Source organism: Chelonoidis abingdonii, chromosome 10 (genome assembly GCF_003597395.2).
Source record: "Chelonoidis abingdonii isolate Lonesome George chromosome 10, CheloAbing_2.0, whole genome shotgun sequence".
Lineage (NCBI taxonomy): Eukaryota > Metazoa > Chordata > Testudines > Testudinidae > Chelonoidis > Chelonoidis abingdonii.
The window spans coordinates 5,840,484-5,854,489 of NC_133778.1; the positions used below are offsets into that span (position 1 = coordinate 5,840,484).

Genomic DNA, 14,006 nt, shown 5'->3' on the forward strand with positions numbered 1-14,006 from the left:
CTGATTGGTCCTCTGGTCAAGTGACAGCCAGGCTACTGAACTTGTTAATCCTTTACAGTCAAAGAGATATCAAGTACTTCTGTGCTATTAGCTTTTCTTATCTGTTTATGACATACCCCCTAACCCTAATACTAAGCTTGATCAACGGCAGCAACAGGCCCTGGACTTTAAGGTGCAGTAAATAGTCTAGTCCAGGGGTGGGCAAACTATGGCCCGCAGGCCGGATCCAGCTCCTCTGGGCTTTGGACTCAGCCCACGGGATTGTCCCCCGTGGCACTGCAGGCCCCGCGCCGCTCTCAGAAGCGTCCGGCACCATGTCCCTGCGGCCCCCAGGCGAGGGGGCAGAGGGGTCCGTGTGTTGTCCTTTCCTCCAGGCACCGCCCCCCGCAGCTCCCATTGGCTGGGAACAGGGAACAGCAGCCAATGGGAGCTTTGGGGGCGGTACCTGGAGGCGCGGCAAGGGCAGCACATGCAGAACCCTCGACCCCTCCTCCGCCACCCAGGGGCCACAGCGCTACTTGGAGTGGTGCAGGGCTGGGGACAAGGTGGGCGGGCAGGCAGGGAGCCTGCCCTGACCCCGGTGCACACCGCTGCCACCCTGGAGCTGCTTTAAGTAAGCGGCACCGGGCCGGAGCCTGAACCCCTCCTGCACCCCACTCCCCAACTCCCTGCCCAAAGCACCCTGCCTGCACCTCGCACCCCAATTCCCTGCCCTGAGTCCCCTTGTACACCCCGCACCTGTCCTGCACCCCAACCCCCTGCCCTGAGCCCCCTGCTGCACCCTGCACCCCCCCTTGCCCGGAGCCCCCTGCTGCACCCTGCACCCCAAACCCCTGCCTTGAGCCCCCTCATGCACCCCACACCCTTCCTGTACCCCAACCCCCTATCCTGAGTACCCTTGTGCACCCCACACCCTTCCTGTACCCCAACCCCCTGCCCTGAGCCCCCTCCTGCACTCTGCACCCCTCCTACACCCTAATCCCCTGCAGTCCCCTCCTGCAGTCCACACCCCTCCTACACCCATCCTGAGCCCCCTGCTGAACGTCTGTGCACCCTAACCCACTGCCCTGAGCCCCCTGCTGCACTCCGCACCCCTCCTGCACCCCAGCCCCCTGCCCTGAGCCCCCTACCACATTCTGCACCCCTCTGTCCCAACCCCTTGCCCTGAGCCTCTTCCTGCACACTGCACCCCCTCCCACACCCCAACCCCTTCCCCAGCCCTGCATACAATTTCCCTACCTAGATGTGGCCCTCAGCCCAAAAAGGTTGCCCACCCCTGGTCTAGGATGTCCTGCAGCAAGGTCTCTTTTGCACTAATGTGTTGGTCCGAGGTCCAACACACGAACCGATTACATTTTGCCGCATAGCCCTGGTGAAAGGTTTCCTGCTGCCCAGCAGGACCTGTTGAGACCAGTGAAGCACTCCAGTTCATCCATACTTAGTCATACAACAGCCAAGCTGTCAAGTGCAGTGATGCCAGGTTTGGGTGCAGCAGGTTGCTGTGATTCTGGGACAACAGATCCAGCCAGAGAGGTAGCTGCAACGGGGTGGCTGCTGAAAGACTCAGCAACATGCCACCCCAGGGCTGAAGTCCAAAGCTTGAACCTCACCACCTCCAGGAAAATGGGGAACTCAACTGGCTGTCTGCTGCTCCAGTGTTTGTGACTCCAGAGGAAGGTAGGACCCACCCCCTGCTGATGGCCCTGGGTCCACTGCTTTTTCCCTCCCCACCATTGACTGCCCAGGAGGCTGTGGCCACAAGAAAAGCCCCTGGGGGCCACATTTGAGAAATGCTGAATTAGAATATTCAGCCATCCACAGTATTTTAAACCCTGCACCCCCAGCATTTCAAGGCACTCAATCCCCCAGCTCCTGCCCAGTCCCTGCATAGCAGAATGGGAGTTGAGTAGCAGTTCTCTCGAGGGTGATGCTGCTGCCCTGTACTCATTGGCCAGCTTGAAATTCATAAGGAAAACAAGAAAACATGAGGTTTCTTACCAGATCTTCAGTCTCCCTGCTCTGCAGTCCAAGGGACAATTCAGGTGGCTCTCAGTAGCCTGACCACATCTCCCTTTGTGTCTCAGTGGGAAGCTCAATGGGCACCTCCCTCCACTCCACTCCATCAACAACCAACCACTGAATGTAAACCAACTCCTTTGTTTCTGAGCTCTGCCGTCTGATTGGTTCTGGTGGCAGCTTCAGAGATGACTACTGCCAGCTGACAGGGGAGGGAGGGCACAATATAAAGAAGAGGATGCGTGACTGCCCTATGTGTCACCTAAGTAACCTTCCAGCCCCACCTCCCTGGGCCAGAGCAGTCAATTCCAGTTTTAATGTTCAAGTAACAACTTGCTGTCAGCATCCAACATGTGACTGCTCACCGCATGTAGAATGTAACCACTTACCAGCTATTTCCCACTGTATGGTATTGCAGTATTGGGTACTTTAATATGCATACCTGTGCTAATGGGATTTGTGCTTTGTTTCTTGATGTATGTTTTTAATATTTATTGTGTCAGGGAATATTGGTATACTGAATAAAGATTATTTTGTTTTTTGAAGAACTACTGCCTGAGTGTCAATCCTTCGAGCGGAAGGCTGTAGGAGTGTCCTCCCAAGGGTCAACAGGATTAGTCGAGCCTGGGAGTTTTCCAAAGGTCAGAGAGAAACCCTTGGTAAAACTGTGGCAATTCCTTGAGGGTGGGCCACCTCCTTTCACCTAGCAAAACCAGACAAATTGACAACTGAGTTACTTATAAAGGCAGGCCATTGTGGGGGTGCCTTGAGTTTGATTTTGGGGGTAACCCCCCATGACATGGAATTCAGAATGGATACCAGATAGTGGAAACAACAGTTAAACAAGCATTTACAATGACATTTTTACTGCATGTTTGCACATTGTTACAAAGATGCATTGGGGTGTTAAAAATCAGAACCTTATATTGCCTTCCCTTAAGTATGCCACACCATACAAATCAGCCACACCACAGAGTAGAAAGCTGCCTGTAAACTCTGAGGCGGAAATGGAACTGTAGTGCATGGATGACAAATGCACTGTCCAAAATACGGCACGGGGGGCTGTGACTGTGTAATAACAGTCCGTTTGTTAAGTGTGTTTGCATGTAGTCCATAGTTAGATGGCACGGCATCTGTAGCTTACAGTGATACTGCTGCATTTACTGTTGACATTCCTGTACAAATACATTCAGAAATGTCAGGTTTCAGAGTAGCAGTGTTAGTCTGTATCAGCAAAAGAACAGGAGTACTTGTGGCAACTTAGAGACTAACAAATCTATTTGAGCATAAGCTTTCATGGGCTACAGCTCACTTCATCGGATGCATAGAATGGAACATAAGCCCATGAAAGCTTATGCTCAAATAAATTTGTTAGCCTCTAAGATGCCAAAAGTACTCCCATTCATAAACGTAATATTCTCCCTTTTCCATTGGTCCATGCAAGACTACATTAGGGTGCACAAAGCCTCTTTGATTTCTGGTGCACACCTGTCTCCTGGTCCATTTGTGGCATGTGCACTTTCGAGGTGCATGCTGCAGTTCAGTAACCCATTACTGTCATGGGTCTGCTCCAGTGCAAACAGCTCCCCTTTGGATTTACAAAGATTGTGAGGAGCACCGCAAGACACAATAATGTGGACAGCACGGACTATAGAGCCATCGAAAGGGTTCTGTGAAGAGTGCCAGCAGAATTGCAATCTGCCGAATGCATATTGAACCACCACTCTACTGAGAGTGTAATGAAACCATCTTCTACCAGGGCCTCTGAGACCATGGTATGGTTTCACCTGTGAAGGCAAAAGGGAGTACCTGGGGTTCCCGAGAATAACAGTTACTTCATTTACAATAAAGTCATTAGGTGGGACTAGTGCATCAGCCTGTCCCCGAAGGTAAATTCCTGATTAGCAGCAAACCCCGACATCATCAACTGTTCCAGTGCAGCCCATGAATCAGCCTCTGTGGTCCACAAACACATGCATAATAACGGAGTAGTACCCTTTGCATTTTATGTACTCTTGTGCTTTTTTTGAGGATGGCAAACTAGGACCATCAGTCCCATCAGTGGCTCTGGTGCAGTTTGAAAACCTATTCTCTCAAAACTGGCAATTGTTGAAGGGACATCAGAAGCAGGAAGCCTATCAAATAGTCAGTGGGACTACTGGATACTAAAGGAGCATTCAAGAAAGACAAGGCCACTGCAGAGAAACTAAATAAATTCTTAACATTTGTCTTCACCTCAGAGAATGTGAGGGAGATTCCCACACCTGACCCATTCTTTTTAGGTGACAATTCTGAGGAACTGTCACAGACTGAGGTGTAAACAGAGGAGGTTTGGGAACAAACTGATAAATTAAACAGTAATACGACACCAGGACCAGATGGGATTCATGCAAGAGTTCTCAAAGAACCCAAATATGAAATTGCAGATGATCCAAAATAATCCAACATGGTTGAGTTGAAAGCAGACTGCAGAGATTTTAAAAGGGATCTCCCAAAACTGGGTGACTGGGCAACAACATGACAGATGAAATTCAATGTTGATAAATGCAAAGTAATGCACATTGCAAAACATAATCCCAACTATACATATAAAATGATTGGGACTAAATTGGATGTTACCACTTAAGAAAAAGATCTTGGAGTCATCGTTGATAGTTTTCTGAAAACATCCGCTCCATACACAGCAGCAGTCAAAAATACTAACAGAATGTTAGTAATCATTAGAAAAGAGATAGATAATAAGACAGAAAATATCATAATGCCATTATATACATCCACAGTACACCCGCATCTTGAATACTGTGTGCAGTTCTGCTCGCCCTATCTCAAAAAAGATATATTAGAAATGAAAAAGGTACAGAGGAGGGCAACAAAATATTAAAGGTATGAAACAGTTTCCATATGAGGAGAGATTAAAGTGACTGGGACTATTGAGCTTGGAAAAGTCTAACCTTAATACCGGGCAAATTAGCTGAAACAATAGTAAAGAATAAAATTGTAAGAGACATAGAAGAACATAAATTGTTGGGCAAAAGTCAACATGGTTTCTATAAAGGGAAATCATGTCCTACTTATCTATTAGAGTTCTTTGAAGGGGTAAACAAACATGTGGACAAGGGGGATCCAGTGGACATAGTGTACTTAGATTTCCAGAAAGCCTTTGACAAGGTCCCTCACCAAAGGCTCTTACGTAAATTAAGCTGCCATGGGATAAAAGAAAGGTCCTTTCATGGATTGAGAACTGGTTAAAAGACAGGGAACAAAGTGTAGGAATTAATGGTAAATTTCTTCAGAATGGAGAGGGTAACTAGTGTGTTCCCCAAGGTCAGTCCTACGACCAGGGGCTCTATTCAATTCATTCTATAAATGATCTGGAGAAAGGGTAAACAGTGAGTTTCGGTGGCGACCGGCCCCAAAGTTTTGCAGATGATACTAAAACTGGCTCAGATAGTTTAAGACCAAAGCAGACTGTGAAAGAACTTCAAAAAGATCTCACAAAACTAAGTGATTGGGCAACAAAATGGCAAAATGAAATTTAATGTGGATAAATGTAAAGTAATGCACATTGGAAAAAATAACCCAATCCTATACATAAATATGATGGGAGGCTAATTTAGCTACAACGAATCAGGAAAGAGATCTTGGGAGTCATTTTGTGGATAGTTCTCTGAAGATGTCCACGTGCAGTGTGCAGCAGGCAGTCAAAAAAGCAACAGGATGTTAGGAATCATTCAAAAGGGATAGAGAATAAGACTGAGAATATATTATTGCCTTATATAAATCCATGGTACGCCCACATCTCGAATACTGTGTACAGATGTGGTCTCCTCATCTCAAAAAAGATATACTGCACTAGAAAAGGTTCAGAAAAGGGCAACTAAAATGATTAGGGGTTTGGAAGAGGTCCCATATGAGGAGAGATTAAAGAGGCTAGGACTCTTTCAGCTTGGAAAAGAGGAGACTAAGGGGGATATGATAGAGGTATATAAAATCATGAGTGATGTGGAGAAAAATGAATAGGAAAGTTATTTACTTGTTCCCATAATATAAGAACTAGGGGTCACCAAATGAAATTAATGGGCAGCAGGTTTAAAACAAATAAAAGGAAGTTCTTCTTCACACAGCGCACAGTCAACTTGTGGAACTCCTTACCTGAGGAGGTTGTGAAGGCTAGGACTATAACAGGTTTAAAAGAGAACTGGATAAATTCATGGAGGTTAAGTCCATTAATGGCTATTAGCCAGGATGGGTAAGGAATGGTGTCCCTAGCCTCTGTTTGTCAGAGGGTGGAGATGGATGGCAGGAGAGAGATCACTTGATCATTACCTGTTAGGTTCACTCCCTCTGGGGCACCTGCATTGGCCACTGTCCAGTGATGCAGGTCCAGAGCAGGTGATTTTCTCCTTGGCTTGTTAAGATGCATGATGAAGCCTCACACAATTCCAATTCTCCAGATTTATCCAAATTTTTGATTATCTAATGTGGCCAGTCCATTAGATGGTGAACAGGATTCTGCAGTACTTTCTCACCTACACACCAGCCAACCTGTGAACTTGTTGCCAGGGGCATGGTGTGAAGGCCAAAACGGTACAGGTTTCAAAAAGAAATTAAAGAAATCTGAATGGATAAGTTTTCATCACTGCTATTAGTCAAGATGGTCAGGGATGCAACCCCAATGCTCTCGGTGTCCCTAAGGCCTCTGGAAGCCAGATGCCTGGGATTTGGACAACAGGGAAGGATCACTTAATGGTTGCTGTCATAAAACGGATGGTTACGGTTAAGCTTTTTAGCTGTAAGGGTTAAAAATTCACCTAGCTAGCTAACCTGACCAGAGAACATGGGGGAATAGATGTTCAAAAGGAAAGAGGGAAGTTTTCCTTTGTTTAGGCAGTTTTCAGTTTCAGCACCAGTGAAAAAGATCAAGGAACCAGCCTCTGTATACAGAGTAGTAAAGTTTTAAGAAAGGAATTAATAGGTTTATGTTTATTTTTGTTATAAGTTTGTCTTGGTACCATTAGAGGCGAGATTATCAAATTTAGAGATAATCTTGGGTATGAATGTGTGTACAAATTTGTGCCCAGGGAGAACATCCTCTGTGTTTTGAATCTGTTGTCTGTGAGAGTGGCTGGTATGCTAATTCTCTCCAGAGGGGTTTTCTTTACCCTTTCTTTTCTTTTAATTAAAGCCTTTTTTTTAATACCTGATTGATTTTTTCCTGTTTTTTTAGATCAAGGGGGTTGGATCTGGATCCACCAGGAGTTGGTGGGGGGAGAAAGGAAGGGGGATGGTTAATTTCTCCTTGTTTTAAGATCCAAGGGATTGGATCTGGACTCACCAGGGAATTGGTGAAGGAGTCTCTCAAGGCTACCCAGGGAGGGAAAGGTTTTGGGGGGAAAGGGTGTGATCCAGACACTGAAAATTCTGGATAGTGGCAGCGATACCAGATCTAAGCTAGTAATTAAGCTTAGAGGTTCTCATGCAGGTCCCCACATCTGTACCCTGAAGTTCAGAGTGGGGAAGGAACCTTGACAGTTGCCCTGTTCTCTTCATTCTCTTTGAAGCATATAGCGTTGACCACTGTTGGAAGACAGGATACTGGGCTAGATGGACCATTGGTCTGACCCAGTATGGCCAGTCTTATGTTCTTAAGTTACATTCTTGACATTGTTTATGCTCACCATCTTTGGGTAAATCACATGCCTGACTGCCGCAGAAACCTCTGCCCCCACAGTTAATTTGCCAAGACCAAACTAGTTAGCAGTGGACTTGTAGCAGCCAGGAGTGCACAGCTTCCAGATGGTTATAGCAACCAGCTTCTGGATCAGCTTCACCACCCACTTGTATGTGTCCTGACACTGCAGAGTCAGGGCAAGCTCCTCACAAAGCTCCAGAAACATCATTCTCTGCATATGAAAGTTCTGCAGCCACAGCTGGGCATCCCAGGCCTGCATAACAATGCGATCCCACCAGTCTGTGCTTGTGGCCCTTCTCCACAGGTGCTGGCCTACATAGGAGGCATCAGCAGCTACACCAAGAATCATGAGCAGCATCAGCCAGTTGACATGTATCTTCCTCCTCCGACAGGAACCTTCACTAGTGCAAAATCTGCCACCAGCATCTCACCTATGTTTTGCTCACTTTATGAAACAGGAGTGAAAATGCAAGCATGGAAAATTCTTCAAATGGGGCCTCCCCAATGTTACTGGCTCCAGTTGCTGGCAGCTTGCAGACTCAAAACACAGCTTGGCTGGCTGTGTTGGCAGGTGAGACAACTTCTGATAAAGTGGTGTGGGAGGGACACTCAAGTGTTTCCATGGAGCACAAGGAACAAAGGGCTGAAGAGGCTACAGCTGGGAGAGCGCTAGGAAGCCTGGGAGAGGCTGATTTGACTGGATCTGCGCAGTGCACTGTGGGCACGTGAACGCTGGTGTGAGACTCAGGTCTTGAAATTCTAAACCCAGGGCCACTGTTCAGTGTGGACTCTCCTGCACAGGCTTAGACACACTGAGCCAGCAGATCGAGTCCCACACACCCGGGCTCACATTGCAGTGACTGTTAGTCTGATGGGGGAGACGGTTACACAACTTGTCTCCTTCCAAAATTTTCCTCTTCACAGAAAGTTTATTTTAAAGCTGATCAACATAAATTCCATTTGAAACAGAAATAATTAAAGTCTATACTGGGTGTCCATTCTCATGTATGCTACTTCTCTCAACCCCTTTGGAGTGAGGTTTTACTTCAGCACTGCTTAATCCAAAGGGGCTGAATTACAGCAAATAAGCTTGTCAGAATTAGCCACCATTTTCTAAAATACTGATGCAACAAAAATAAACAAACAAAAAAAAAAGAAATAAAAGAAACAAAAAACAATATAATTTGCAGTCTTACAATAAAATTCTGGTTATCCCATAACCAGTCTCTTATTCTGTAATGATTAACTTCATGTTTAATTCCATTATCACTGGTAACAACAACAACATATTCAAAGATTACAAAATCATATTGGTTAGTTTTCTCTCAATCCTCATTTCCACCAATGAGCCCTGTGTAACGCTCTGTTCTCCACTAACACAGGTGCCTTCCATTTCTGAGAGTTCATCTGTCTCTGGGATATGTCCACACTGCAACATAAGACTGTGCATGAGCCCAGGCTCAAGCCTAAGCCCTTTTGCATCTACACTGCAATTGCACTAACCCAGGGCTCAGACCCAGGGTCCAGGACCCTGCAGGGCTGGAGGGCCCAAGCTCAAGTTAAGCTGAGCCCCAAGGCTGAGCCCCATTGCTTTGCAGTGCAGATGCAGTCCCGCTTGACTGGGGTCCCAGGAGTCAGCTGGAAGTACCCCACAATTCCGTGGGACAAATTCCTTAGTCTCCTCTCCCCAACAATCTGCAATCCACTCTACTGAAAACAGAAGCCTTTCCCCCTTTGCAAATGGCAGCTGCTCAGGTCACCATTAACCCATTCACTTCTGACTACGGAGCTGTAAGCATGCTATGAGAGAGTCTCCTGAGTGTGCAAAGGAGATTGAATCCATCAAGCCTTTGGCAAAGTGAGCTTCTTCCTGGTAACATTTTCCCAAAGTGCACCACAGTTCTGGAACTAGAACGGCCACACCTTTTTTGGTGGGGAAGGGAGACAAGGGATGTAGGTACTTTGACTGGAGTCTGCGCACATCCAAAAGCATGCCGAACCAGTGCTGGTGAGGCCACACTGGAGCCACCAGGATGCCCTTCACTTTGTCCCTCTTGATCTTCAATAGGACCTTGTGAACCAGGGGTATCGGTGGGAAGGCGTACAGCAGTGTTATCATCCAAGGGAGCAGGAAAATGTCAGACAGGGAGCCTCTACTACTTTCAGCACCCCATCATGCACTGGGAGTGACACCCTCGATGGTACCGCAACGGCCAAAATATCCAAGATGCTGTCCAAGGGCTCATTGAGTTCCTCCACCTCTAACCCCACGTTTGAGATCACCCTCTTCAAAATATCCTGATAGGCCCTAAAGTCATCTGAAGGGACTGGGTGAGCAGGCTTGGCGACCCCCTCATCGGGGGACAACGAGGAAGATGGTAACACTCAGTGGGGTACAGGTGCCTGTTCCTCCACTGGAGAGGCTTCTCAGTGAGTTGAAGCCTGTACCTCGGTATCCATATCAGAACCCGAATTCAGTTCCTGTACTGAAGTAGGGCTGGGGTGTGACGATGCGGTTCTGGCAGGACCCAACTGAGAGTGCCAATTCAGGACCAATTACTCAAACAGGGCAGTCACAGCCCAAGGCTGGGGTTTATCCACCTCTAAGGCAAACCATACCAGCCAGACAAAAATGACTTCGGTTTCACCCCACTGGCTAACCAAAGTCACACAAGCAATTTCCTTAGACACTCCAGTCCCCAGTTTATCACCACCAGTGCCACTCGTCCTGGGATGAATGTTAGAAAAACCACCACTCCAGTAAAAGAAAAAGATTCTCTCAATCCAAAGGACCAAGCCGACCCAGGTCAATATACACATTAGATCTTACCCACAAATCACGCTGTTGCCAATCCTTAGAATTAAATCACAAAGGTTACTATTCATAAAAGGAAAAAGATAGAATGAGACTAAACTGGTTAAATGAATCAATACAGACTGTGGAAAGTTCCTAGTTCAGGCTGTAGCAGTGATGAATAAACTGCAGGTTCAAATCAAGCTCTGAGTAACATCCCCAGCTGGATGGGTCATTCAGTCCTTTGTGCAGACTTCATTTGTAGCGAAGTCCCCCTCCGAGGTAAGAAGCGGATTGAAGACAAGATGGAGATGAGGCCTCTGCCTTTAATAGGCTTTTCCAGGTGTAAGACCTCTGTTCCTACTTGGAAGTTACAAGCAAAATGGAGTCTGCAGTCACATGGGCCAGTATTCTGCAACCCTGCTGAATCACAAGGCGTATCTGCTCCTCTCAGTGGGTAGTGTAGCTGATGTCCTTTAATGGGCATCAGCGGCTAACAGAGCTGACGCCAACTTGTCTGGGAATCTTTCCCAGAAACACAACACAAGTTTGAAATACAGGACAGCTACAGCCAATATTCATAACTTCAACTACAAAAATGATACAGACATACAGAAAGCATAATCATAACCAGTAACCCATAACCTGGTCTTAGACACCTTATATGACCCCCTTTACATAGGATTTGGTGCCACTACAGGACCTTGGTTGCAACCCATGTTCTATATGGTCCCAGTTTATATCAATAATGTCACATGGGGTTGATTCACTTTCCCAACATGGCTATGGACAATTGCTGGGAGTATGGTCCCAGCATCATAGGGAGCCTGCATGGGTTCCAGTATGGTCAATGTAATGGCCATTGAACTTATGGCAAGACATCTGCTGCAGGGCTGGTACTGCAGTCTGGTGCGTGAGCCGACCCAGTGTCTCTGGGAACAGGAACCAAGGTCCCCTTCCAACTCCAAGGACTCCTCCTCTCTCAGGGACCAATGCCATGCCTCTCGCTGTCAGTTAAGATGCAGAGCCAAACAGCGCCGGGGAGGTGACCGGTGGCGGGAGTCCAAAGAACAGTGCCACGTTGGAGACCGGAGTCGAGTCGGTGGTGAAACACATGGAGACAGAGACCAAAGCATCGGAGATTGGGAATAGAGCGTTGGAGAATGCGATGGTGAGCGGTGCTTGGAGGAGGGTCGTCGGTACTGGGGAGATCAGGAACAAACACTGGGAGGCCGACGATCCGCGTCTTATGGCCAGGGACTGGGAGCATTGAGCTGGGGAAAGAGACTGTGGATGCAGTACCGGAGACTAGGGCCGTGAGGTTGGGGAGTAGAGCTGAGACTCTAGTGAATGGCAACACCCAAGCAACCACTGGGACAGCACATGGGAGGCTTCCCCTTGGGAGGTGGAGCCTTCACTGATTCTGTCAGCAGAGGGAGATTATGTGTAGTGGGCAGCACTGGTAGGGCCATCAGATCTCTGGCCGTTTGGAAGGCCTACTGTGTGGAGGGCACCATAAGGTGCATGGGACCCCTGCTGCTCTCTGGAGTTGGAGGCGGTTCCGATACTGGGCTCAGAGCCCTGGGTGGGGACGCTGCACCTGATAGGGTGGCCTGACACAGGTCCTTTGCCTATCACCCTTTTCCCCTTCTTTTTTGAAACCGGAGATCAGCTGCATTCAACATGCTGTTTCTTATGGTACTTTTGCAGCACCAGTGATGGAGCAGTGCTGGAGGGAGCCCAGTGCCAGTGGGATGCTCTGTACCAAGGCTGAGGTACTTGGTGACGAGTAGGAGCATGAGGGTTCTGATCTAGTCTAAGAGCCGCTTCCATCAGGAGAGCTTCGAGACCGATGTCTCTGTCCTTTTGAGTATAAAGCTCTTACAGATTCTGCACTTTTCTTTAATGTGCGATTCCCCAGCACACTTCAGATAGCTTGTGTGAGGGTCGCTGACCGACATGTACTTGTGGTAAATGGCACACGGCCTGAATACCGGGGCATGCCCTGTCCCTGGGACAAAGTCCCTAAGGGGACTGCCAACTATTCTAACCTAACTACTAATCTAACTAACTTTACTAAGTGAACAATTATATACAAAAAACTATAGAAGTTAACTACAAAGATCACTTTGTGAATCGCAAAGGGAGAAGACATTCCAGCGACCGTCACGGGCAGTAAGAAAGAACTGAAGGGGCACAGGGTCGGCGGCACCTAATATACTGGTGCATAAGCGCAGAACTACAGAGGCACCAGAGCCCGGCCTACGGATACCAATAAGGGAAAAATCTCTGGCAGCCATGCACATGGGCGCACACACACCTAACATGGAATCGACATGAGCAAGCACTCAAAGAAGCACAAAATCTTTGAGACAATGTGACTGCTATAACTCCTGTCTTCCATAGGGATTGTTAAAGTAAACACTCTTGCTTAGTATATAATGCTGCACTATTCTTTGACTAATAATCATTGATTAACAAATTGATTAAACTTAGTTATTGGACATCTCTTGTTTTTAATGTATTGTGTACCAACAACCAGTGTGATCATGTCCAGTTACTTGAGTTAGTTCTGCAATTTGTGGTATGCCATTGTTCACTGTTTCAGGGTAGAATATTTTAAATGGTTCTGTTTCCTTGGGAGCATGCCCAAAAGCTTGGAGTATTTTTTCCCAATGGCTGGACTGCACTTGAACTTCCTCCAAGTCATCATAGAGGGGCAGGGAAAAGACATGAATAAAATAAGATATTACCTTTTTAGCGAATGGTCATTTGTCTCAGAGTCCTCAAAAAATCTGAGGTACATTCTGACAAACAAAGGTATTATCCAACTGAGAGACCAAACGGTCTTCAGGACAGAGAGAAAAACCCGTAACACAGAAGGGTAGAAGACATTTTCAGTTTCATATAAAATGAAATTCCAGAGCAGCTTATATCTGACAACTCAAAAATCAAAACAGATTCCCCCATTGTGTTCTCCTCTGGTCCATTCGAACTTTCTTCACTCTGTGCCATCTCATTATTATTGAGTCACGTTATGTATAAAAGATTTAGTATCAGAGGGGTAGCCGTGTTAGTCTGTATCCACAAAAACAATGAGGATTCCAGTGGCACCTTAAAGACTAACAGATTTATTTTGGCATAAGCTTTCTTCAGATACATAGAGTGAATGTTACAGATTCAAGCATAAAGAAAAGGGAGTTACCTTACAAGTGGAGAACCAGTGATGAAAAGGCCAATTCAATCAGGATGAATGTGGTCCACTCCCAATAACTGATGAGGAGGTGTCAATACCACGGGAGGGAAAATTGCTTTTGTGATGAGCCAGCCACTCCCAGTCCTTATTCAAACCCAAATTAATGGTGTTAAGACTGCAAATTAATTGTAGCTCTACAGTTTCTCTTTGAAGTCTGTTTTTGAAGTTTTTTGTTGCAGGATGGCTACTTTTAAATCTATTATTGAATGTCCAGGGAGACTGAAATGTTTTCCTACTGGCTTTTGTAT

The 14,006-nt window shown here is 46.7% G+C and overlaps 1 long non-coding RNA gene across 1 annotated transcript in view; it reads right to left on the reverse strand.

The window, feature by feature from the left end:
* Window positions 1-5,203, reverse strand: part of LOC116818595 (uncharacterized) — a 7,829-nt gene extending 2,626 nt beyond the window's left edge. The window contains exons 1-2 of the long non-coding RNA XR_004372215.2: window positions 2,459-5,203; window positions 1,999-2,218 (exon numbers count right to left, since the gene is read on the reverse strand). This is a non-coding gene — a long non-coding RNA (uncharacterized LOC116818595). The remainder of the gene's footprint in view (window positions 1-1,998; window positions 2,219-2,458) is intronic.
* Window positions 5,204-14,006: the final 8,803 nt, after the last annotated feature.